Source organism: Sus scrofa, chromosome 4, assembly GCF_054392235.1.
Source record: "Sus scrofa isolate SSC_HxYL_T2T_F1_AM1 chromosome 4, Sscrofa_HxYL_maternal_Yorkshire_Landrace_v2.0, whole genome shotgun sequence".
In the NCBI taxonomy this organism is placed as follows: domain Eukaryota; kingdom Metazoa; phylum Chordata; class Mammalia; order Artiodactyla; family Suidae; genus Sus; species Sus scrofa.
In genome coordinates this window covers 16851884-16874744 of record NC_139386.1, presented here as the reverse complement: position 1 = coordinate 16874744, position 22861 = coordinate 16851884, and the positions used below count along the sequence as shown (strand labels likewise).

At 41.1% G+C, this 22861-nt stretch overlaps 1 protein-coding gene across 4 annotated transcripts in view; it reads right to left on the bottom strand.

The window, feature by feature from the left end:
• LOC110260230 (uncharacterized) overlaps positions 1 to 22861 on the bottom strand; it is a 229119-nt gene that overhangs the window by 22104 nt on the left and 184154 nt on the right. Inside the window, exons 7-9 of one of the 4 annotated variants that reach the window (XM_085021774.1) lie at positions 14357 to 14427; positions 13574 to 13637; positions 5402 to 8507 (exon numbers count right to left, since the gene is read on the bottom strand). The exons of 2 other annotated variants lie outside the window; for them this stretch is intronic. The gene's annotated coding sequence lies outside the window, so the exon portion shown is untranslated. Of the gene's footprint in view, positions 1 to 5401; positions 8508 to 10661; positions 13638 to 14356; positions 14428 to 22861 lie in introns of those variants that run through there. One more of the 4 variants, XR_014843408.1, reaches the window with a different exon arrangement.

The following is a 22861-nucleotide window of genomic DNA, read 5'->3' as shown; positions in this document are numbered from 1 at the left end:
AGATAGTTTCTCTCTCAGGGTTTCATCGGGAATGTGTCATGGTGAGACTCCGCTGTTTGCTGCTCTCAGTCATGCTGGGCTTGGTCTTCATCTTGTTGTTCAACCTAACCACCACACATCAGACACAGAATGCCCCCGGGGATCTCTCTCTCTTCCTCTTGTGGAAATTCCTTCCAGATTTAGGTCACACACACACTCAGCTCACACACTCACATTCCCACACACATATTTCAACCCATTCGCTTCCTCCCCACTGAAGATGTTGCGGAGTCTTTACAGTCTTTTCTTGGCTGGATGTTGTGAAAGGGATGCTGAACTGATTGGGAGCAGAAGAAATGTGTTCTTCATCTGCAACCAAATGCACATTTTGGACAAATCGTGTAATCTCTTTGAGGCTAAATTCTTGCTGTTATGAAGATCAAATGAGATGACGCACATGATAGCACTTCAGGAAATATAAAGTGCTAAACAAAGCTAAGTTAGCCCCCTTTCTTTGACCAATGTTATTTAAGACTTTAATTAAATGGGCATCACACTGATATTCACAAAGCTTATTTAGACAATGCAGGATAGTAAAGAGACGGCAAGCTTGGAATAAAACAAATTTTGAATTTGCAATAGGCTCTTCAACTTACTAGATGGATGACCTTAAGCCTTAACAACCTCACTTGATAAATGAAAATAATAGGATCTACCTCAAAGAGTTGTTGTTGTTGTCTATTATGTAAATTATATGATTTACATAAAGCATCTCTAGCAGGTAGAATTCTAAAGTGGTTTCCAAAATTCTTGCCCTGGTGATACCAGTCCTATATAATCCTCTATATTGAGTATGAGCAGAACATGTAAATACAATGGTTTCATGCGTATGATTAAGCTACTAATAAACTGACTTTGAGTTAATTAAAACAAAGATTATCCTGGGTGAGCCGAACCTAATCAGATGATGAGGTATTAGTACCTTCTTGAAGGAAGAGATTCTATATTCTTTGCTAATGAGTTTAATTTAAACATTTAAAAGAGGATGTTTGGGTGAATATGTGTGTACAGGAGTAGTTGAGGGAATGAGTGGATTGGGACCATGAATGGATGATGATGAGATGTTGCCCTTCTTGGATCTAAGCAAGATGATGAGATTAAAGATCTGGTGAGTGGTTAGTAGATGAGGTACACTGGATCACTGCTACCAATTCTTATTCCCACCCTATGTGTTAGAATTAAACATGAGTGCTATTTGCCTCAGGAATTCCCACTGGAGTGGGAAGATATTTTTCCACCCAGTTAATGTTGGGTTTTGCCACATGTCTTGCTTTAGTCAATGAAATGTAGGCAGAAGTGACAGTATGCTAATTCTAAGCCAAGGCCTTCAGCCTCTGTTTTCTTGTTATTCATCATGAGAAGAGTCAGAATGAAAAGACATAAAGCAAGCTTGGACTTGACAAGAGCCTGGAGTCTACTCCAGCTCACCAAACGTAGCCTATGTCTGCTGAACCACAGTCAACCTGAAAATCTGTGAGTATGAAAATTAATGACTGTCATTTAAGTCACTGAGATTTTGAGATTGTTTGCAGCAAAACCTGACTAGTATATGAGAGATCTTGCAAGAGCTAGTAATTCATTCAATTAAAGCATACTGAGCTTGTACTGCAGGCCAGGCATTATTCTAAGAACTGGAGCTACATCAAAGAACAAAATAGACAAAAATGTATCTTGCCATTCAGATGATGGCAGTTGTCCAGGTGAGAAATGCTTAGGACCAATACTAAGGCTGTGTACTTGGGAATGAAGAGTGATTATTTTTACTTGGCTATAGATATTTCAACTCAGTTTTAACAATCCATATGAGAAAATGTGTCCAACAACCACTGCACATAATTTCATCCAAACAAAATTGAATTTAGGTCTAAGTGACTAATGCGGGGTCATTTAGGAAGCATACTGGGGGTGCCATAATAAGTATAAAATAAAGCCCTCACTCTGCCTTTGAACTACCTGAAATGTTTTAAATGACCACAGTCCAGGCCACATCCTATGGATTCTAACTTGATTGGTTTATAATCAGGCATCAATTTTGTTTTGTTTCATTTTGCTTTAATTTTCCAGGTGATTCTAATGAGCCAGCAGATTTGCAAACCACTATATTAGCTCTCCCTGTATTGCAGACAGACTGCACCAGCCAACCAGACATCAAATGCAACAAATGTAATAGTGTCTATAGATAATGACTTCATTTCTAAACCATAGAAGGACTGAGTTCAGAGATCTCTAAGTCGCCAGGTTGGATCATTTCCAGTCTACGAACTGTTCCAGCAGCAGACACAAAAGGAGTCAACATTTGCTTTTATTATGACTACTTAAAAAATTCTGGCCTAGGATTTCTGTCACTGATCAGGCAGTTAAACTTTCAAATTCAGTAAATCAACTATACTTTAATTAAAAATAAAATCAAAAGTAAAAAGTAATTATAAACCAAATTCCTGGAGAATTCTTTTCTCATTCAATTTATTAAGAACAGAGAATGACTTAGTTTGTTAAGAAAGATTGTTAAAGATTTCAGTTTGATATTTAAGTCTTAACCAAAGTGTTCTTTTTGTTCTTTAATCTCTAACCTCTCTTGTCTGTAAGTTGTTTAGTTACTTTCAAAAATATATTGACTTTTGGTTGAAAAAAAAATTGAGTTATTCATGTTATGAATTTATATGAATGATACATTATCATTTTGGGGTAAACATATCTAAAGCTTTGTCCTTAAAAGCAAACTGTTTTTACAGGAAAGACCCAGAAACCTTTTAGTTACATCAAAATTTCATCTAATGTTAGTACAGTTATTTTATTGGCCTTGTATTTCCCCCAGTCTGGAGGGTAGGATTCTTGGAAAGCAATCAAGATAGTTTCTGCAACGTACCAGGAAATGAGCAATCTAATTCCAGTTCTCACTGTCACAAATAATTTTTATTTAGTTGTTATTAGTTGGCAGTTTTGGGGATCGATGACTGTCTAGTGAAATGGGCCAACTCAGAAGAGTGGGAAGTTTTTTACATGTCGTTTCCTCCTTTTTATCAAGTAATTTAAGTAATGATGGAGTTGAGTTTATGGGGGGGAGTATTTTATTATATTATACAATAAAAATCCTTCCCTCTATGTCTTACAAGTCAGTCTAGTAAACTAGCCCATAAACCAGATAGTGACATATCAGTTCAGAAATGCGTGGCCAGTGTGAGTTCACTGACTCAGACCTGAGAAAAACTTCTTCGTGTTTGAATACTGCTTGAGGAACTTTAATGATACCTGTCTTTTGTCTACTTCCCAAGTTGGACAGGCCATAATCACAAAAATACAAATGAGCATTGCCAACACACACTTAAATTCTCTGCTGTCTTTATTCTACTTTTGACATCAGTGTATATTTCAGGAGAGCTCGAGTCATTGCTCTATAAGAATGACACGACATGGATGGAGAAGGTCAAGAAAAAATTAAATGACCAAAAGATTTGCAAGCTGCCATATGAAGACACAGAATCAAAAAAAAAAAAAAATCCACAAGCTGGAGAGAAATATGGTTGAAATCTATTACACCATCATAGATGTGGATAAAATAACTAGGTTTGGCTCAACAAATCCCACATAACACTACTAAAATATACCCACCTTAAACCCTTAAGGAAATGTTTCTAGCAAATTGTAATTTCTGATACAAAGCAATAACCAGTGAAACTGGATTTTTATTTCTTCCATTTTTCAACTAATAAGCTTAAAACTAAGATTTTAAGTGACTCATACAAGGTTTCACAGATAGTACATATTAATAATAATAATACTGACATCCTTTAGGTTTTTACCATGTGCTGGCTAGTGCTAAGCATTTTTGTGCATTATATTATGCCTTTAATCTTTGCAACAACTTATTGAATTAGTACTTTTTTATATGCTTTATATAGTGAAGAAGCTTAGACTTCTTAAGTAACCATGTAAATGTCTCAAAATTACACGGTTGGTATGTAATGGGAGGAATTTTGAAAACCAGGCCATATGATTTCAATATTTGCACTGATCAGACCAACTAACTGCAAAATCCCTAAGCCATTTCACATCAGTGTAAATGTATGCCTGTATAAATCCCAAAAAAGAACTGATGATAGAAACACAAGCTTATCAAGTGGCAACCCTGAGATCAACATTCAAGTCTTCTGAATCCACGTCTGATTGTTTTCTCTAAGTCAGTTACTTTATTTAGGACAAATAAAGGAAAGTTTTTATATTGCAGGCCGGAAAAATCGTGAGACTTGTTAACTCTAAAAATAATTCAGGAAGAGGTTAAACCTTTTCGTGTTTCACACAGCTTATCGAAAAAGTTGGAACACTGGGAGTCCCTGCTGTGGTGCACTGGGTTGAGGATCTGGCATTGCTGTAGCTGTGGCATAACGTCACAGCTGCAGCTTTTGGCTCAGATTTGATTCCTAGCCCAGGAAACTTCAAATGCCACAGATGTGACCATTAAAAAAAAAAATTGAAACAGTGGAGCACCTCTATAACCTATGACAGTAGCATCAAGGAAGCTAGCTACGCCCTCCCACATCCCACCCCTTCTCAGATATGGAATACTAAACTGGCTAGCATGCGGGCCCAGCGCACAGAGTGCTTCTCACAGCTCAGAGGGACAAAAAAGTCAGAAATGCACAAAGTAAAATGAAAACATGGATCAGTATTGTTGTCTTAGCCTCTCAGTGGAATCCAGTTTCCAGATCATCATGCCTGTAATTATCAAAGCCCAAGATCTATGGAAAATTGCACAACCTCCTACTTACTTTAGCTCTAAGACTCCTTTTAGAAGGAAACAGGAAGTCCTAGAGCCCGGTGTACTGAGTTTAGCCCAGAGGGGCTAAATTTTCTCAGAGTATTTGCCTGAGCTTATGCTCTAATCTTGGACAATGGATCTTCCTACCTCTAGTTGAAGGATTAGCTCAGGGCCACTTTCCACTTCTCAATCTTCCCATACTTCTTTCTGTTCTTGCTTTCTTAGTAATTTTTTTTTTTCTTTTTACAGCCATACACAGGCTAGGGGTTGAATAGGAGCTGCAGCTGCAGGCCTACACCACAGCCACAGTAACACAGGATCCAAGCTGCATCTGTGATCTATACCACAGCTCATAGATCATTAACCTACTGAGTAAGGCTCAATAGGGATCAAACCCACATCCTCATGGAGACTGTATTGGGTCCTTAACACAACGAGCCACAATGGTAACTCCATTTTCTTAGTAACCTTCATGGCCGACTCTGATTTCTCTTTCCTCATATTTAAAAGGATTGTAGAATTCCAACGGGCTTATGAACCCAGAAAAAAAAATAACAATAAGTACAATGGCTTGAGCAAAACAAGTGTCTTTCATCCATGGCTCTTAAATTTAAGGCTTACGTTTAGCACAGTCTCATGGGATCTATTTATCCTCTGAAAACATCCACTGTTTTTAAAGAAAAATATTTTCATTAACAGAAAATGTGTAAGAGTAACTTTGAAGCCACTTATATATTCAACAAAAATCTAGGGAAGACACTATATGCCATGCACTGAACAAGATATTATGGACATACAGAGATGAGCATGATGTGACCCCTCCCCTCTTAAAAAATTCTGCCTTAAGTAGGAAACAGGGCTCTATAGTGCACCAGTCGCTATAATACAGAATGGAAAGTCCAACACAAAAGGCATTCATATTATTGCGCTGATGCTGTGCTGGTTAAATAAGATAATGTATTTAAAATTAAGTGTGATGACACTTAATACACTACAAGACACAAGATCCATATAACTCCAGTGGCAGAGGGAGTGCGGGTGGCCAGAAGGAGATTTTAAGAAGCCACTTGGGACATAACTTTTCAAAATGCATTCAAGATGGAGACACATATAGTTTCCTAAAAATTACAATTTTTCCTGTTTTCACTTCTCTCCTAATTCTGCCACAATCAGTCTGAACTTCTAGAAGCCAGGCCTGCAACACAGTTAAAAATTAAATGGGCTTGGAGTTAATGGATACAAGCTATTACATTTAGAACAGATAAGCAATGAGGTCCTACCGTACAGCACAGGGAACTATAGCCAGTCTCCTGGGATAGACCATGATGGAAAATAATATTAAAAAGAATGTATGTATATGCACGAGTGAGTCACTTTGCTGTACAGCAGAAATTGGTACAACACCGTAAATCAGCTATGTTTCAATAATGATAAAAAAAATTCAATGGGAGCTGCCTGGACAGCTGGAGCTTTAAGGAGGGGAAACACCATGCATTTAAGAAGGTAAGGTCTAAGGTCTTCGTGGAGGTATTTTGCTTGGAGGCCCAGAATTTGGAACACCACCACTGCTCACAGGTTGCAATTCATGAAACAGGAGTGAAGAGTGTGCCACAAAACCCTAGCTGCGAAAGCTTTACCCCCTCACTCCAGGGTTGGAGCATCACAGGATTTGTGTTCGTGAAGCATCGTTCCATCCAGTATGCGTTTTTCTCAGCTTGAGTCCTGATACTCAGAAATCTCAGAGCCTGGAGACAGCCTGGAACTGGATTGCTGTCTGGAGTTTAATGATACCAGCAAGCCCTGGACAGAGGCCCAAACAACATCAGGCCAAGATGAGGAAATGCATGAATGTGATAGCCATTCTCCTCTCTGTCTCCTCCCTGCTTCTCTATCCACAAATTCTGGCTTCCAATACTTAGTCAGGAGACCCAAACCATTTGGTTGTAATTGTTCCTCTTCCGTATCATGTCAAGAGTTCTGCCTTAGAATCCCAAGAAAGAAACTCTGGAAGTAGGAACAAGCCTTTCACTGAGCTTCATCATCTACTGAACACTCTTCACATACATTTCACTTCTCCTGTGGTCCTTACCACAGGGTCTGTTTTATTCATTCCATTTCACAGATGAAGACTAGAGTCTCTGAGAGAATAATGGGCTTACCCAAGTGGGTGCTATCACGGGTGATGTGACAGTCAAATCTCCTAACCAAACTTCACCTACCTCTCCCACACCCCAGGGCCTCTCTCCTGAGACCTGCAGGATCCAACTCAATTTGGAAAGCAAATTAAGCAAGAAGGATGTCAACTTCTCAAGACAAAATAACTTAAGTAGCTAAGAAATAAATCCTCCTTCATGTAACATCCGTCAGAGGAGACAGAAAAAGAGAAGAATATAACAAGCCCATTGAGACAATAAGCTTCGAAGACTTTCCAAGAAGATATAACTGAATCTAATTTACTTCTCCCCTCTCTTTCCTTCTATTCCAAAGACTTTGACTTCTCCTCAGAAATATTCACAAAGGAAACACTCTTAGCTAAGGATGTTGCTGCTAGCTGGCAGTGCAATTCCATGTTCTCTCAAGGTGGTAATCACAAAAGTCATTCTCTATCAAGAAGATAGCCCTCCACATGTGTCATGATAGAAGCCACCATGAATCAAGGGCCTGCTCTGGTCCACGTGCTGTTAGAGATATTCATGAGATGACTGGTATGCCCGGAGCACAGATGGCTTGTTGCTGACCTGTCAGTAGCCTCTGGCTCTGATCATGGGATGGCTTGGGTAGGAGAGTTACCGAAGGTTACTAGCTAGCACAACAGCAAGTGAGCACTTCAGACCTCAGCCCTACCTTAACTTTGCCCACTAGGTCCCCTCACCAGTGGCAGACACCCTCACACTTGCAACTTCTCCAGGAGAGACTCTTAAACCCATGGCAATACATCAGCCCAGAAACCCAGAGATCCAGTCTCATCCTGAGAAAAAAGACAAGCCCCAATTAAGGGGCCTTTGACAAAATGCTTGACCAGTATGCTTCAAAACTGACAAGGTTTCAGAAAATAAGGAAAGACTGACACTGTTATAGACCAGAGGAAACTAAAGGGACATAATGACTAAATGAAATGTGGCATCCTGGATGAATCCCAGGAGAGAGAAAAAGACATTGGTGGAATAAAATCTGGAGTTCAGTTTATAGCAATGTACCAATGTTAATACCTTAGTTTTGGCAAATACGCCGTGGTGATGTATTAACAATAGGGAAAACTGGGAGAAGTATGTGAAAACCATTTGGACCATCTTTGCTACTGTTCTGTCAATCTAAAAGTATTCCGGAATTAAAAGTTTATTTAAACAGACAATTTTAAAAGGCAATGTTATTCAACATCTACTAAACACTAAGCCACCATACCAAGCACCAAGATAAAAGAGGGAAAAGAACAAGCTTTGTCTGGTGACCCAGGCAGAATCTAGTGGGAAACAACTACAACCTAAGCAAACCCAAGCACCCTTGTCCTCTAGGTCAGACTGTCCTTTAACATGGAAGTGAAATTACTCAAGCCCACCCCATACTGGCTGCAAGGAATTCTGTCCCCTAGCAAGTTTTTCTAAAAATTCTTTGGAGGGAAGGACACACACTCCAGAGATCCAGAGCTATGAGGAGATGAAGTTCAGGTGGTTCTCCAAGCTGGCCTCTGGATCAGCATCCAGAGCATTCATCTCTAAAAGAAGCATAAGGAATATAACTTTTCTCTTAGGAGTATAAGACGCCTACATCACTCTGTGTATTCCTTGAGAGGGAGCCAGGACCCTGCCCCAAGAATGTACTATTGTTGCTTGACTCTTCCTCCCTTGTCTCTCTATCCCCTCCTTTCCCTGATCAGCAACTGTCTGAGCCTGCCCCTTAGAACTCAAAAAAGGCCATGGAGGCCTAATGAGGCCCATTTCTTAAAAACAAGAAATGGGGGGCACAGAAAGGCTTCTGTACCCAGGAGCCCCAACAGGGCTCTGCTCGGTTTCATTCTGTGAGCTATGAGCACAACACTATGTGCTTGTTAGTTTGCAACCTTGAGAGCTTCCAGGCAAAATCTGAAGCCAGCCCCAAACACAGCAGGAAGGGAGTTTCAGAAGAAAGAAGCAAAATCATCCAGATTGGCAGGTGGCAGGTTTAACAAGCAAGGGAAACTTACGTACAAGGTTTGTCATTTATAAGGTAAGTAGATCTTGGCACATACCCACCAGAATCTTAAAATTTTATAGAGAGGAGTCAACAGGATTCAGTCATGTATACAATCCAGATGGTTTCAACAGCACATTGCTCTCTCAAGGTTGTGTCTTTGGGGCAACTTCCAGCTCAGGGAGAGCAGGCAGCGCACTCATTCCAAGGTCTAGCTCACAGGTCAACCATGGGTCATGTCCTCTCAATGACCTCCAACAGTCTTTGTTCTTTCAGCCGTAATGGTGGTAACATCTTCCCCTGGTCCCTCGTCTCTGGATGCAACAACGTGCAACAACATCCTCTGTTGATTTCCTTAACACCGACCACACTGCTGCAGGTAATTTCTTTATGAGAATCTCTTCAGTTAAGTTACCTGACTTGACTCCTGTATTCCTCCAGAAACCTACTGTATGACCGGGCCACCCAAGATGGCTGTTGTTTGCTCGCTGTACATCCCCTATTCGGCTGGCCCCTGCCTTACCCATACCCTACTCACATGACTGACCTTCCCCCTTAATCATGGACCCTAATCAATAAATGACTACACACCTGCCCCCACCCCCGGCCAGTAATTGTTCTACTCTTTAGATCAGAATTATCTCTGCTATGATAGTTTATCAAAGGGGCGTGCTCTTCTGTGAACTCCCCTAGTAACCCTGACACCAATTCCCTCTATAACTGGTGACCTCCTTCCCCCGCCCCCATCATCCCCAGTAGCAAAGTCTGCTGCCATGTCTTGCCCACCATCTACTGCACACAGTGGGTGTCAGTCAACATAGAAAATCCCCATCCACTAAACATTGACGTCTCTGTCGCTGACACTGGACTCTTTCTTTAGCCTTGAGGTTGGGGGAGTACAGGGCTTGCAGGCCTGTGGAATGCACCCTATCACCTATTAATACACTGGACCTGGTCTATTTTCTGTTTCTTCAGTCCTTGAATAAATGTTTACTATTCCCTTTGGGTGAAAGTCCAATTCCATTTCCCTCACTTCTGAACAGTTTTCATCAGATAAGCGAATACTAAGTCCAAGGATCTTGAGGTTCTACCCACATTATTTCTGTCCCTTGGTTTGACAGTTGGCTTCACCCCAAGTGTCCCTGAAAGTATTCATACACTTAATTGAGTAATATTTATTGAGGACTTGAGGATATCAAACACTGCAAATGCAACCATGAATAAGACACAGTCCCTGCTTTCAAATAGCTTGCTGTCAGTGAAGGGGAAAAGAAGAAGAAATCAGAAAAATATTAACATTAATAAGGAAGGGAAGAAAAAAAGGAAGGACAATATAACTCAATATGAGGGACAACTAATTTAATCTTGGGAAGCTTAGAGAAGTGATGTCTAATGTGAGATACGGAAAATAAAGTGCAAAGCAGAAGAAAGGTAGAGTCAGGTGGAAAAGTGTATGAAAACACTCAGAATGTGGCACAGAAAACTGAGAGCTGGAGAAAAGATTGTGCAACAGAGAGTAGGGAGAGATGTAACTGGGAAACAAAGATGAGGCAGATCATTAGAACCTTGCAAGCCTTTTTTAAGGAGTTTGGACTTTACCCAAAAATCAATGTGAAATCACTGAAAAGCGGTTTTTTTTCTGTTTCTATTTTTTTTTTACAGTTGCTAGTCAGCTGACTTTATTTTTTAATTTGATGACTTTTATTATATTTATGGTTGTACAACATCATCACAACCTAATTTTAGGACATTTCCATCCCAAACCCCCAGTCCACCCTTCCTTCCCCTACCTGCTCCCTTTGGTAACCAATATTATTCAGCTATTTTTTTAAAAAAAGAATGAAATAATGGCATTTGTAGCAACATGAATGGATCTAAAAATGATCATACCAAGTGAAGTCAGTCGATAGTGAGAAACTAACATCATATGATAGATATCACTTATTGTGGAATCTCCAAAAAAAAAAAAAAAAGGATACAAATGAACTTATTTGCAGAACAGAAACAGAGTCATAGACTTAGAAAAGTGTTAGATTGAGAAATACCATAATCAGGTATGTTTGGGGAATTCCAAGACAGCTATCAAGTGGAGAATGGATCAAAGGGAGCAAGATTAATCCAATCATACAATAGTGGTGACCTGAGCTAGAAGGTTTCCATGAAGACTGGAAGGGTTGGGGAGAATTATAAAAATATTTAGATGTTAGGATTAATAGGACTTGATTATCAGAACGTAGAAGATGAGGGAGGTGGAGAAATGGATCTCACATCCAAATCTGCAGCTTACACAAGAGTATACTGGTACCATTCACAAAGACAGACAACACAGCAGGAGGGGAAGGTCACAGGTAAATGTTCCTTAGCAGTGCAATTGGATTTGAGGTTCTGCTTGGATTTCCAGTGGGAATGTGTCCATAAGCAGTTGATCATGCAGGTCTAGTGCTGAGCAGAGACATCTGGTCTGAGTCATCCGTCATAGCTGGCTGTTACGGGAAACTCCTCGCCTTCCTGATGCCTTCCTTCGCCTTGAATGTATTTCCAGTGGTTATCCTTAGCCCTTTACCTAATAACTTTTACCAAATTCAGGATCCTCATTGCTTTCCAGACACATGGTTTTCTTTTAAAATGTCCACACCTTTTCTTCAAGACAGTCTACAAGCTTAAGTTCTTTATAATACCAATTATTAGCATCACCAGCTTCCTTCAAGAACTAGAAATCCTCTTCTCACCTATCCCTAAACTCCACCTTCAAGCTGGCATGGAGCTCCTGCCTTCCAAGTCCCAAGAAGCAACCATTTCCCCACATATCCATAATTCAAGTTCAGCCCCTGATTCTAGCCAAGGTGATGACCCCCAAGTCCCCTTTAACATTGAGGTAGGGGGTATTTTCAATAAGCTGTGGCCATGTGAGTAAAAAGATAAACATTCCTGCCTGGAGGTAATATCAATCATTCATTCGGGAAGCCAAGAGCTTCTGCTCTGAGAGTAAAGCATTGAAAAGCAGCGTCTTCTGCTAAGAGCAGGTGTACCTAAGCTCCGCCAAACCCCCTCCCCTCTTCCCGCTGAGCTTGGCCCCCAGAGGCTCAGGATAAATCTAAATCAACCTTCCTTCCTTCAAAGCCAAATCTCTGCCAAGAGTTGACATGCTTATTCACTAGCCAAAGCTAAATCTTCGGTTCTGCTTTTCTCATCATCTACAACCTGCACCTGTGGCTGAGCATTTGCTCTCTCCCCAGTGAAGGAACCAGCGAAGGACACACAGGACTCCTTGGGGGCTGGACATCAGTGTTCTTCACCCTCACTGCCCAATAGCCCTTATTCACTCCACTTCGATTCAACATACATTTATTGAGCACCTTTTATATGCCAGGCTCTGTGAACAGCCCTTTATACACATATTAAAAAGAAAAAAATACGTTTGTTAACATTTATGCACATGAAGAGATTACTATTTGGAGGGGGATAAAAGTGTGTATTAAATCATGGTAGTATATTATGCTAAATAGTATCTTTTAAATATCAGGGGAAATACAAGTGAGGAAGCAATAAATCCCCCCTGGATTGATAGGAGGTGAGGTAGGGACAGTTGGGGAGAAGCAAAGGAAACAGAAAATTAATGTCCTGGAGCTGGAGTGGTACTTAAAGGGATTCATTTGCCACAGGGAGGAATATGAATTTCAGTCTGTAAGCATCAGGGAGCCCTTAATGCAGGCATTTGCCGTTTGGAGTCCTTGGGCTTATAGAACAGTGTCCTTCAAAGTGCAGTCCATGGACCACATCCACAGATGCCAGTCCACCAAGATGAGTACTGGAATTGAGAGTGAGCCCTTACAAACTTGACCTTGGCGTGACATTCAACATAGAACTTTAAAAGTGAAAGTGGCCTCAGGGATAATCCAAAATCAGGTGTGCATATAAATTATCGTAGGAGCTATTCGAAAATGCAGATTGTTGAGCCTGACCTAGAAGGGTTTGAGCGTGATAAATATAGAGGAGTCAAAGAAATTTGGGTTTTCAACCAAGCACCCCAGGAATCCTTGGACCACATTTTGAGAAACCCAGATTTCATCCAGCTCCCTCATAATCTGTAAATAAAGAAATTAAGAATCTAATATCATAAAAATAACATTTCTACAGTGTTGTTAACCATTTTCATGCCTTTTCGCTTTTCTCTCTGCCAAGATCTTCCTTCCCTCCTACCTCATGGCTGCCTCAAAAATACTTTCACATCCTAAAAGATCCAGTTCTGGCATCTCTACCTCTGATGAATTTAATTTAAACACAAATGTTTACCGTGCTTACTCTGTGCCTTTACAGTAGCTATCATTGTATTTCCTCATAATTATTTTATGTGCTCATAGTCCCCATTAAGAGATTTTTGAAGGTAAGATTCATGACTTTTCATCTTTTATCTCTAATTCCCAGTCAAGATGTTTCCTTGATCCCAAGAAAGTGGATCTGACTGACTAGCCTGGGTATTAGGTATTTTCTTTACCTAATAATTTTGTCCCCAGAGTGCAAGGGACATGACCTGCATCAATTCCCAGCCTGAGAAGCATGGCCAATCTGGTACCCATGGGGAGATGGGAGAGGAGACACAACGAGCATCACCTGGACTCCAAGGGAGCTCACGACAGGAAAAGTAGAACACTGTCATCAGAAGAAAGAGGTAATCCTGCAAATGAAAAACAGTAGTTTTCCACTGAACCGGTTTTGCCACTTATAAAATGAGATAACTAATTTCAAATATTTTTTCAATTCTCCAAGCTTTGTGTGAATCTAAGTATTGAGCAACCTTTAATATTTTCTTTTAAAAGAAAAATACTAGATGAAGTATTTTGAGTGTGGCAAGAACGAGGGAAGCTAAAGAAGCAGCTGAGACACATTTAGCAGCTGGACACCTTTTTTTCTATGGGTAGAAGGTTGCAATACTTTATTGCACATCGAGAAAATCTGTAAAAATCTGGATTGGGCTCCTATCCACTCAACTATAAAACTGTCAACAGTATAGTATCATTTATAGTTATTTTTGAGGCATTGTTTATAATTGCCTATAGAGGCTGGCCAGCTTCTTTTTATACTACCAATTCCAAGGTTTTATCATTAATCACTCATACCTTGGGTTTTTCTGTGATGCATAACAAGTGCCATGGTAGTTAAAAGGAAAATCCAGTTAATGCTCAAAAGCTTGCAAAGGAGGCAAGAGTCTGTATTGGGTGTTTTGGCTCCCTTTTCACAAAACATGTGCTTGTTACACTCTGGCTTAGTTGTTCTGTGAGGGGTGGGAATCCAGAGACCACTACACTATGGAAAAATGTCATAAACTAAGCTTTTTACCTCTCTTCTCATTCTGGGCACTAGGATCTGAAACAATAAATGTCACTTATTTTTAACCTGCTCAGGTTAGAGAAGAGGGACATTCTCTGTATTGCTTTCTGTCATTTCCTCATCTTCTTGTATGGTCCCTGAAACGTAAAATGCATGTACTAAATATATAAATGAAAGAGAATAAATAATCTCTGGAGTGCTATCCTTTTTCACAAAAGAATTAAGCAACAATTAAAATCATTCTATGAAATTAACAAAATTCAACCCATCAAGAAAAGCTATAATATAAAAATACATAGTATTCTCTATATATTAGGTTATTCAGCTACAACTATAGTATGACTACCTATAAACAACAAGTAAGCTGCCTAAAGTGCTAGTGAAAACTTAACGAGGAATAATAGTAAGTATCTTGTTGGGTATGCATGTCCCTTGGCCTCCAATCCATTGCCTTTTTCCTCACCTGTCTGGGTGGCATACTAGTCCTCAGAGGCCAGGTGGAACTGGTCACCCACCAGCTTGGCTCAGAACCAACCGCTCTATGCATTAACAACACTTCTCGGATTGTAATCTTGCTCCTGTTCAAGCTCATTTTGTTACTTTTTTAATAAAAATAAACAGCATGCTCTTCAAAGAAAATTCATAATTAAATGCAAGTAAATAAAGGCTTAAAAATGTCATTCATCTTTTCTTTTGTTCACTCAACAAATAATTCTGAGCACTCTTCTAAGTGCTAGGGATTGATCTGGAAATAAGCTAGACAAATTTTCTGTCTGTGTGGTGCTTACATCCAATGGGATAAAGAGGGGAAGAAACTAGTAGACAAATCCAGGCGTAATACAGCAAGGTGGTAATAAGAGTGGGAAGACAAAGGCCGCAATTTAAGGGCTTAGGCCATTGCAGAAAGGGGTCCTCAAAAGAAGACCCTTCGAATCAGCTGACGTGTAGGCAGAAAGTCAGTGTGTGAGCTAAGCTAATTTCCAGGGAAAGTCGTTCCAGCCAGTGGAAAGAACAAACACAAAGGACCAGGGGTGGGAGCCTTTCTGACACACTTGAGGACCAGAGAAGGGGGACAGAGGGCCTGGAAGTTAGCAGCAGAGTGATTTGAGATCCCTGTGGGGAAGTCGGGAGCCCCAGGTCATTAGAAAGACTTTGGATTTGACTGTGAGAGAGATCGAAAGCCGCAGGAGGACTTTGAGGCAGAGGATGACCTCACATTATCTTTAAAATAACCCCTTTGGAAGCTCTGAAAATAAGATATTGTAGTAGGTGAGGGCAGAGAAACAGCCTCCAATCTGCAAGCCAGTGGAATAACCTAGGCAAAAAGCAATGGTGGCTTGGGTCCAGGGGCAGCGGTGAAAGATGTAACCAGCTAATGCACACAAAAGTACTTGGCACCATCTCTGGGACAAAGGAAATCCTTGACAACCAGCAGCTGCTATTATTACTATTGTTATCTTCCCATTTGCCAAGCACCAGGGATTCAAATCCCACATGTGAATCACTGGCCTTTTGGGGACTGGAATGAGCCTGCCATTTCCTCTACCTTGTGTGGTTTTTAGATGTGACTGGTTGATTAGAAACCCATGTTTGATAATGTCCTATTATTTATCACATGGTTGGAATGAATGTGTTGTAGTGTTGCTAACATGAATGAGGCATGCAGTCCCTGCAGGGATGCAGGTTTTCTTCTGGGCTGGGTGTCCATGTGTGAGGACATGGGTGCACCCACCCAGCCTAGGTCCATGCCATGAACACCCAGTAACCAGCAGGATCTGAAACCATTCCATTTGCTCTTACCTTGGCCGGTGTTGCCAGCAGTACCCCTGACTTCCTGGTTCCTTCCAGGCCCATGGAATCCTGTGGAGTTTCACCCTCACACTGTCTTATCATCCCTTTGCCAGACCGCTCACCTAGATCTGTACAGCAGGAGAAACCATCCAATCCCCTTTCACACTTTTCCTTGATTTCTTAGCTGCCCGATAGGACAGGAATGTTGCATTATCCATCTGCTGCTGAATTCTACCAAACATTTAAAAAGGGGGGGAAAATACCAAGCTTACATAAGCTCTTCCCCAGACACTACAAAAGGAGGGAACACTCCCAAACTCGTTTCACGAAGCCAGCATAACCCTACTACCAAACGCGAAAAGAACTTATAAGAAACCACAGTACATACAAATATCCCTCACAAACTGGCCAAAAACATACGGGTACACTTACTCTCTCCATTTTACAGCTGAGGAAAATAAGGCTTAAAGAAGTTAAGACAAGGTCCTAAGGCACACAGCTAAAAAGCAGCAGCTCTAGAAGATAAACATAGGTCCCTCAGACTCCAGAACACCTACCCTTAACCATCGTTACAGGGACTTCCTCTGCAATGCTTCCTGAACGGGTTTGATTGAAAGAAGTGAATTGCTAATAGGTGAGCTCCACCTCCAGGAAGTGAAGGAGGAGGGATTCCTGGGCCAAACATCGACAGCCCCCTCCACATGAAAACAGCAGCTCCTCCTCTTGCCCCGACTCCTGCTCAGCATGGTTACTTTAAGCTCCTCGGCCTGGTCAGGTCCTGCTCATCATGAGAGTGACAAACTCTGGGTTTTAAGAACTGCAGTGTCAGCTCAGTTAAAAACCGCCAAAGTCACAATCGTTTAAGAGTTTCAATCCCCTGGAGACACATATATCCCAGAAAGGCCCAGCTTGAAGCCAAATAAAGACTGAGGTGATTTGACACATGGCCAGAGCATGTCTTGTTCGTTAACGAAACAGCCCTGCAAGCAATTAGGTCTCACGTGCTGTTGTTGGGGCCCCTGGAGTTTCATCTCCAGGGCCTCCTTCCCAGCCTGGTCCTCCCCCAAGTGCCCTCTTCAGCCCTCTCTTCTGACCCTCAGAGGGAGAAAAGAGAGAAATGGAGACTGAGGTTTTCGGAGGTGCATGTCCACAGAAGTGCCCTTCTGTCCAAGAGTCTCCTCCCTGCTTTTTGTCCCTCCACAAACCCATGCCCAGGAAGGGAATGCCTTCTCCTTTGTTCTTCCACATCTGGACTCTGGACAGCCCCTCCCTAGGGCACCTTTCTACCTTTACAACACACAGAACCTCCTAGAACCTGGCAAGAATGACACCAAATTAATAAAACACAGTCCCAAAGCCAGCCTCATCTATCCACGCACAGATAGAGCTGAGGGGGCACTTCTTTTTTGTCAAGACTAGAAACTATCCCTTGAAGAAGAGACAGTCTGAAATCTAAGACTTACTGGAAATAGCAAAATAACACTGAGTCCTCACAGAATTCTACCAGATGCCAGGACAAACTTTTCCTTCAGTTATATATTCTTCTTATAAACATTTGCTAAGGATGCATGCCAGGGCTTTCTCCTATCCCATAACCCACCTTTGTATGAACTCCTAGAGATACCACTTTCTCCAGGCAGGTGCAGCCCAGTATAAGGGTTTGGCCAGTGGAGAAGGGACTCACCTCAGACCACCTAAGAGTCTCAGTGCCCATCCCTCCCTTTTCCCCACCCCAGACAACCATAAGCAGCTGCTCTGCCCACCAGACACATTACAATGCAAAGCATTTTGGTCTAAAACACCTAATCAAAGAACAACTCACTCAAGGCAGAATCTGACAGGTCCATATTAGCAGTTCAATGAGAAAGTACTAAGGAAGTCCAGAGAAGAGAATAGTTTTAGGTGAGAACTTAATAATTAGGTTAAACGGACGAAGTGGGCCCTGGGCTGGAAGTGGTAACCAGCCCCCAAGATGGCCAACAATGATTCCTACCTCTTGGTTTTCATGTCCACTGAAGCCACCCCCACCCCTCCCACACCTTGAACAGGGCTAACTTGTAGAGACAACAGGACACAGAAGAAATGATGAAGTGTGATTTAAAATTGGCTAGGTCACAAAGGACATTGAGGGTTCTGTACTGCTCTCAGATCACTCACTACAGGGAAAGCCAACTACCTTGTCATAAGGACACTCCAGCGGCCCTCTGGTGAGGCCATGCGGCAACAGTATATGAGGGAGCCATCTCAGAAGGGAATTTTCCAGCCACACTCAAGTCTTCAGATGACTGCAGTGCCTGCTGCACCTTGACTACAACTTCATGAGAGACTCTGAGCCAGAACCACACAGTTAAGCCGCTCTAAATTCCATACCCAAAGAAACTGTGAGATAACAAATACTCATTGTTTAAGCTACTATGCTTTAGGGTAGTTTGTTACACAGCATTAGGTAACTAATACACTGAGCCTGGAAGAAGTGGCAAAATTCCAATGCTCAGAAGTGTTATCAGGGAGGTCCTTCCAGATCGGATGATTGGCAAAACAAAGAAGAGGCAAAGTCACAAGATGCATCTGTTGGAGTAGAAACTTGCCTCCTCCCACAAAGGATTGGAAGAAGGTCTGTATTTGAAGGCCTCTTTTTAGAGTGAAAAATCTCCTGAGGGAGTAGAAATTTGCTTTCTGGTTTGACCAATAGCTGGAACGTCTTCCAGACCCTTCCCAAGGAGAGTTTGGCAGTGGCATTTTTGCAGAGCACACCCAGGACTCTCTCTCCTCTAAGTTCACAACAACCACTTGAAAAGAGATGATAACTTCAAAGGAAATTCAGGTGTAGAAAAAAAATATACTGTATAATATGAAGATTATATTATCTCTAGCTAATAAGACAAATCATGGAGGAAGAAAGAACAGGAAAGCAGAGAAGGACATTCACCATTTATCTCTGCAAATCTTTACTGTTTAATTCTTTTTTGATAAATGAGTAAAAAGATATAACTATTTTCAATTCTACTCTCATCAGCAGATATGATATTTTTTGTTTTAGAAATCCAAAGCCAAGAATAATGATTTGGACTCTGTCACTAAGAGTGCCTGACTCTCACTCCTTGTATTTAAGAGATCTGTGCAATTCATTCTGGCTGAGAAAGAAATCCCTCCAGTCTTCACTGTAGAGAATCTCCAACCAGGTCCCACGCTAACAGAAGCACAAATGGAAGGGAGTCTCTCCTCCAAAAATTTGCCAAAGGGTGGAAAGGGGAAAGTGGTGTTGGCTTCTTGCAGACTCAAAATGATATTTTTATTAGTTGACTGTTACAGGAATCCAGGTTTACTTAAATCACACATCATGGCTTATTTACCTTTGTATAACTAGTAGGCAGCTAAGAGAGGGGGGAAAAACAGCCTACATTGTCCAGCAGTGCAAACCCAAAACTTTACTGAATCAACACAAGTCAAAATAACTATTACATTTAGAATGGATAAGCACTGAGATCCTACTGTACAGCACAGGGAACTATACCCAATCTCTTGATAGAACATGATGGAAGATAGCATGAGAAAAATAATGTACACATATGACTGGATCACTATGCCATTCGGTTGAAACTGGCACTACACTGTAACTTGACTATACTTTAATAAAAAAATAAATTTAAAAAAATAAATAACTGACACCTACTCTGTAGAAGTACATACTAACTGTGCCATCCTCACTCTTCTCCATCCTGATTTAGTAAAAACAGAACAGTGACTTTTTTTTTGTCTTTTTGCCTTTTCTAGGGCCACTCCCACAGCATATGGAGGTACCCAGGCTAGGAGTTGAATCGCAGCTGTAGCCCTGGCTTACGCCAGAGCCAGAGCAACGTGGGATCCGAGCCGCATCTGCAACCTACACCACAGCTCATGGCAACGCTGGATCCTTAACCCACTGAGCAAGGCCAGGGATCAAACCTGCGACCTCATGGTTCCTACTTGGATTCATTAACCACTGTGCCACGATGGGGACTCCAGAACAGTGGCATTAAGACACCTACCACCCCTCAACCATCCCTCATATCTGGAAAAGTCTCAAAGGTTGTCAGTAATCTCCAAGCCCATTGCCTCTCAGGATGATGTGACCCTATGAAGAATTACATGTGGAGGAAACAGGAACACCAGGTGGTTCTCTACTCTCTGAAGGACCTCAATATACAAGGCAATTATGAGTAACACTCAGTTACAGACATGTGTTCTCCACTGAATGGTTTATTAATATTAATTAATGACTGTCAAGTTATATGATTACCCACTGGGCCTATCACTATCAAAGGATTATATTTCCCACCCTACTGGTATCTTCCATGGAGACAGAACTTATTTTGGCCAATGTAATATGAACAAAAGTGATCTGAGCAGACTCTTCCAGTTCTGCTGACTGCTCTCCTTCTGTCAAGATACCAGCAATACCTCCAATAGGACCTGCTCTTTCGTCTGAGTCTCTGAGTGAAAAGGCCAAAGCCAGATCAGTGATGGAAATACAAGAGAAGCCAAAAAAAAAAAAAAATAGTGACTGTACATCACTGAAATTTTTAGGTAACTTGTTGCTGAAGCACAATGTAGCCTAAACTGCCTAAAGCAAAATCATGAACTAGGCTGATTCCTGACTTAGCACACTGAAAAAGGAATAAAGAGAAACCAAACACTTACTTGAGCCAAATATAATTTCACTCTTAGGTGTGTGGCTCCCTCTTCAATCATGAAACACAGAAGAGTTAAACATCAAGGGCTTGCAGATTACTTAGCAAATTGTGCAACGTTTCTTAAACTTCATTCTTTTACCTCCTTAATAATTATTCCATATCTTTAAACCAACTGTACTACTATTTAAGTAATGGTTTTATATGTTATTTTTTATTTTTATTACTTTTTTGTTAAAGTATAGTCGATTTACATGATGGAAGATAGTATGAAAAAAAAAAGAATGTACATATCTGTATGACTGGGTCACTTGGCTGTATAGAAGAAGTTGAAGTTTCATTCATTAATAATTTTAATTTTTTCATGATCATATTCTAAATATATCTATTTCAAAGAAAATTGTAGCACTACAGTAAATTGAAAACTACTATCATTTACCTTAGGTTTGGAAAAATAAAGACCTAACCGTGAAAAGTAATTCAACAATGTATCATGTTAACTATTTACATAACACTCATGGCAAACATTGTGCACTTTGGGAAATACTGCTGCAGCGGTGGGCACCAGGGGTCAGAGCCCCAGATTCTAGTCTAGGCTGTCACACAGTATGTAATTTGGGACAACTTCCTGTGACCTCCTTTTCTTGACCATAAAAAGAATTTATACCCTCAGGTCCTATCCTCACTGTAACATGACATCGTCTGTGGTTCTGAGCTGCCCATCCTACCCTCCTTTCCCTACTATGGCTGAGAACAATTCGTATGTGTGAAGTCACTAATAACCCCAATAAGAGAAAGAAAATTTATCTCATCTACAAGAAGACTCCTATTTATGCTGCGAATACATTTCTCTCCTCCCAAAGAGATCACCTCAAAATGAAAAAGCTCAAACAAGGACCCCTCTTATTTCGTCTTCCTTTATGTTTTGCCAACAACATCTTACTGTTAGTTGGAATTCTTTCATGGTTTCAAAATGATATCTCTCCTATCCTCCCCACGGAGTGACTTTATCTCCTGTTGTCACTTAGGAGAAAGGAGGAAGGAAATCATAATTCCACTTAATAGGCAGATGCTGGCTACTAGTCAGCAAGAAATACCACAACTATTAATGCAAAGCAAAGGAAATGCTGTCCATTTGAAGTGTGATTCCCCTTCTACTAATTCCAAAACTTTAAATCCTTTGCCCAAGTTCAGCAGATTCCCACTCCTGAAGAATGAACATATGTAAAACAGGCTCACATTAAAATTGCATATTTTAGAAACTTGCAGATCATCTGGCTCAAGCAACTTAATACAGATGAAGAAACTAAGATCTCAGGAGATGAAGCTAGGAAGCAGCAGAGCAGGGATAAGATTTAGTGTCCCTGCTCATAGGCAAGGTGATAGCATGCACTAGAAACAGCCTCTGCCATGTTCTTTTGGATGGACGTTATTCAGGCTATTTCTCTTGGCCTCAGTTTTTCCATCTGTAAAATGGGGACCATAATATCTACCTTTTAGGGTTATTCTAAGAATCAAGGGAGATACACCAGTGAGTCTCAAACTTGATGGTTCAGATGAACCACCAGGTTCTAATTCAGTAGTTCTGGGAAAAGGATGAGAAGGTGAGGATCAACATTCGGCATTTCGAGCAAGCTCCCACGTGAAACCAGTCCTGCATAAGCAATAGTGGTTCAACAGTAAGGTCCGTGAATTCCTGTTGGCATCACTGCAACTTCTGCTGCAAGGAGTTAGGGCTGGGGTTGGGGAGAGATGGCATGTTAACGGAGCCACACAGGGAATGTCACAGCACAACGCAATGCAGTCGGTTTGTAACACAGACTCCTAAGTGGCAGAAGACCCTGGCTTCCTCTTAGGGTGCTCCTCAACATCACGCCTTGTAACATCCGCAATGGCTCCTGTGGCTTCAAGAGACAGACCCTGTGACACTGATGTTTGCCATGTTGGCTTCATTGCCAGCATCCCCTTAAGGTCTTCATCACCCCCTCCTATTCCATTGCTCATGCCACTAAAGGAGCCTATTGTTCTGACTGAACTTCATCATTACTCTACAGGCAGCTTCTTGCCACTTTTTCTATGGTCTTCATCCTTTCTCTCCATATTGTCACTC